The sequence below is a fragment of the Pinus tabuliformis genome, chromosome 2_2 (genome assembly GCF_031772625.1).
Source record: "Pinus tabuliformis cultivar Carrire ecotype Pingquan chromosome 2_2, CPIR1, whole genome shotgun sequence".
In the NCBI taxonomy this organism is placed as follows: domain Eukaryota; kingdom Viridiplantae; phylum Streptophyta; class Pinopsida; order Pinales; family Pinaceae; genus Pinus; species Pinus tabuliformis.
The window spans coordinates 925,819,900-925,824,717 of record NC_142300.1 but is presented as its reverse complement, the minus strand read 5'-3'; positions in this window follow the sequence as shown (position 1 = coordinate 925,824,717).

Genomic DNA, 4,818 nt, shown 5'->3' with positions numbered 1-4,818 from the left:
TGAAAGAAAGAATCAAGAAAACATTGATAGTTCCCTACAATCCTTAGTATATTGGGGTTGCAAAGAGGAGGAAAAAATCTATCATAAAACAGTGAAATCCATGATTCATGATCTAGTTCTGCTCATGTGTCTCTGTGTATAAACATGTCTTATCATTATCTATATTTTGAATAGGTATCCTCATAGAATTTTGAAGGATATGACATTAATGGAGGAATTCAGAAGCCTCAAGTAACACATCTTTGAGTTTTTCAGTTGTCCTATCTACATTCATATTCCAGATGAGAAAAGGACCACGTTAGAACCTTCTAGTTTGAAGGACATCTTTGTAGGTTAGAGTGAAACCTCAAAAGCTTATAGAATATACATTCCATCTCAACATAAAGTAGATGTTTGCAGAGATACCAAGTTTGAAGAAAATGCATGGTCCTCTAAGTCTCAAGAACCTCCAATAGTGCCCATGGAGGCAGAAGAGCTTGGTATCCCAAAAACAGATATGCAGAAATTAAAAAGATCATGAAAAGCAGATTTAGATCAGCAAGCTTTTGGAGGTGTAAGGGGTGCCTCTTTACCTTCAAGTTCAACTAGAAAGCCTAGATGGCTAATTTAGACATTACCAAAGGCAACAGAGTAAGTTGGTGCTCCATGTGGAGGTTTGCCGTTACACCAAAACCCGCAGGTATTGGTAAACGTTACAACCCAGTAACTAGGATCCCCAGGGTGGAAATTACGGATTCTATAGAGGTGCGGTGATTTTTCCAACACCCCCCCTCAAACGCAACTCGGGGGAATCGAACCTGGGTCCAAGCTCTGATACCATGTAAATGTGTTAGAAAACCTGCACAGATGAATCTAGCTAGTAAAGGTTGAACACACAGCTTTGCAGAGCAAAAACACTAAAAGAAAATCGAAAGAACAAAAGAATGATTCATTAGAAAATAGGTTACAATGCTCATGATATAGCATTACTAGGTGAAGATCCCAAGGTAATGCACCATAGTGGTGATCAATGAGAAGACTCAACACCTACAACAAGTTCCGGAGAGAGAGAACTAATTGCGGAGTGAAAGAAGGAGCAAATCAGGGAGTAAATCATGCAGAAGAACTAACTAGTTGCGGAGTTAAAGAAGGAGAAAATCAAGGAGTAAATCATGCAGAAGAACTAACCAGTTGTGGAGTTAAAGAAGGAGAAAATCAAGGAGTAAATCATGCAGAAGGAATCTTGCATGTAGTCCCATGCTCTAACTAAGAGTTCGCATGTAGGTGTGTAGTAGTTCCAACACCCCCCTGAACACCACTATGGGGAAAAATAGAAAATGGGCCCTGGCAACTAAGGCCAAAGGTCACCCAAAATACAGTGCAACTTGTACTAAAATTGAGGAAAGAGGGAAAACCTCATGGGAAAACCCCCCCTCAAAATACAATGTAATCAAAAGAAAAGAGGAAGAAAAGACAGTTGCTAAGCAACTGTGTCCTTCACACCAAGACGATCGCGCAGAGAGCGAAACTTCTGCTCAGTGAATGTCTTGGTGAAGATGTTTGCAGTCTATTCTGCTGAAGGATAGAACTGCAAATCAATGACCCGATCATGTACTAAGTCTCTGATGTAGTGCATATGGATCTCTATGTGCTTCGTCCGCTGCCATTGTACTGGATCCCTGCAAAATTTGAGAGTGCTCTGGTTGTCACACCAGATGACAATGGGCTGGTGGAACTAGATGCCCAACTCAGTGAGGAAGTGTTGTAGCCACAGAGCTTGAATGGTGATGTTGACTACTCCTCTGTACTCGGCCTCAGCTGAAGAGAGAGAAATAGCAGCCTGCTTCTTGCTCGACCAACAGATAGGGCCAGATCCTAAACTGAGTGAATATCCGGAGGTGGACTTGCGATCAATGCTGTCTCCCACCCAATCAGAATCTGTGAAGCCAAGGAGATTCAATGCAGTGCCTGCTGCATAGTGAATCCTGAAGGTGATGGTGCCCTACACATATCGGAGGATGCGCTTGGCAGCATTCCAGTGTAGCTCATGCGGCTCCTGCATGTATCTGGAAACTGCCCCTACTGCATATGAGAGATCTGGTCTAGAGTGGGTGAGGTACAATAAGCTCCCCACTAGCTGTCGATAGAGAGTGCTGTCAACTAATGGAGTGTCACCTCCATCCTCAAGGCGGACCCCAGACAGAAAAGGAGTCGGTGCTGGCTTGCAGTCAGTCATGCGAAATCTCTCGAGGAGATCCCGTGCATACTTAGCCTGAGAAAGTTTGATGCCTGTGGCATCCTGGCTGATCTCAAGACCAAGAAAGAAGTGTAATGGACCCATGTCCGTCATCAAGAACTTATCATGCAAGGCCCTCTTGACTGTAGCAATGGCTAAAGCCGAGCTGCTGGTGATTAGGAGATCATCTACATACAAAACTAAGATAAGAAGAGAATCATGTGTCCTGAGCATGTAAACATTCGGATCAGACTTACATCTTTCAAAGTTTTGTGATAAGAGAAAAGAATCCATCTTCGCATACCAAGCTCTCGGGGCCTGCTTAATGCCGTAGAGAGATTTCTTTAGTCTGCAAACCAAAGATGAATCCTGAATGACACCATGTGGCTGCTCCATGTAGATCTCCTCAGATAGGTCTCCATGAAGAAAGGCATTCTTCACATCCATCTGATGTACTTCCCACCCCTGGGCAGCTGTAATGGCAAGTGTAAGGCATATGGAATCCATCTTTGCTACTGGAGCAAAGGTCTTGTCATAATCAATGCCATGCACTTGTTGGAAGCCTTTGGCTACTAGCCTTGCTTTCAGTCTAGTGATTTGCCCATTTGCAGCACTCTTGGTCCTGTAGACCCATTTGCATCGGACAAGTTTCCTTCCTGAAGGAAGGGGGACCAGATCCCAGGTCTGGTTCTCGAGGAGGGAGTTATATCCTCCTCCATGGCGGACTCCCAAGATGGATGCCCAGCAGCCTTAGCATAACACTGTGGATCAGAAGAATGAACCAAATGACAATGCCAGGATGGCGATGGTTCAGTGGCAGTGAGGGCGAGAGAAGGCTCAATAAACTCTGAGCTAGTCCTCTGCAGATCAGAATTATCCCCCACAAGACCATTTCTAGTAGCTGGGTGGTCTTGTGCATATATCTCACGTAAGCTCCTTGTTCTCTGATTTATGATAGGGGAATATGATTCACTGCTGGAAGCCCAATCTGGGCTTGGATGTGGATCATCATATGCATGCACTAGATTTGTATCTGAAGACTCTGTCTCTGCATCTGCATGCTCTACCTCGGCATCTACATGCTCTGTATTTTCATCTGAGTGTACTGAGTCATCATCTCGGACATGAGGTAGATAAAAGGTGTCTGCATGCAGCAATTGAGGTGCATGCGAGAGACTTTCCTAAAATTTGACACTTCGCTCAATGATGAGCTTGTCCGTAGAGGAAATCAGGAGCCGGTATCCCTTCACACCATCAGGGTATCCAATAAAGATGCACTCAATGCTCTGTGGATTCTATAGAGGTGTGGTGATTTTTCCAACATCCCCCCTCAAACGCAACTCGGGGGAATCGAACCTGGGTCCAAGCTCTGATACCATGTGGAGGTTTGCCGTTACACCAAAACCCACAGGTAGTGGTAAATGTTACAACCCACTAACTAGGATCCCCAGGGTGGAAATTACGGATTCTATAGAGGTGCGGTGATTTTTCCAAACACTCCAACTACTTCCTTGCAAGTAAGCCACCCTCCTAAAAAGTTCCCTAGTTATGTTGCACTGATGCCTTCCATCATTGAAACAAAACCTTCTAGTAACAAAGAGGTAGTAAGGAAGCAAGTACTGCAAAATTCCATGATGGAGGAATACATCTTCTCCTAAAGAATGATGGGTAGGAGATAGTGCCTAGACTAGTGAGGAAGTCAGTGTTTGACTCTAGGTTGTTTTACATGGTTAACCATGTAGAGAGATAGCAACATAGAAAACTACAAAGCTTGGTTTGTGGCTAGAAGGTTCTCCATTAAAAATGAGTTGACTATGAGGAGACTTTTGCTCTTGTTACTAAATATACCTCTATCAGATTTATACAAATAATAGAAATTGTTTATACAAATTTTTTTATACTTTTCACCCAGTAGAGTATGTCTCTAGAGATATTAACTCGCCACTTCCAAAAATACATTATATGCCTCTAGTGCTTGAGCTCAACTCCTACTACATTATAACATTTTTTAAACACTAAATAATTACGTATTTTTTTCATAGTGAAAATTGAAAACATAAGTTTTTTTTTTTAGTTTATCTCTATTAAAAATTGATATAAAATTATGTTACATAATATGTACCTAGGAATGTTTGAGAGTGAAATTTTTTTTAATATTTTCTTTTTAAGCATCTAAAGAATCACATTTTCATTATGGAAGGTAGAAATATCAACAAGAAACCAGGTGACCATCTTCATAATGAACTATAATATCAACAATGAAAGTCAAATTAATGATGCTTTTAATTAAAAACTAACTAACTAACTAACTAACTATATATATATATATATATATTCATGTTTTTTTTATTTATAGCCAATATTGACTTTTTTAAATATAAAATTAATTACACAACTCCCTCACATTATTCACCTCTTAGCTTCATAAGTTGATATTGGTCTTCATTGTATTTAAGTTATGGTAATCTGAACTAGTTTTTTCATTTGGAAAATCGTAGATTGCCATTGCTTGATATTCATTAGATTAAATTTAGATATTTTTTGTTAATTTTGTCGTGAAATTGTGTGGGAATGTCTTAGATGATATATTTGAGTTGTTGTAG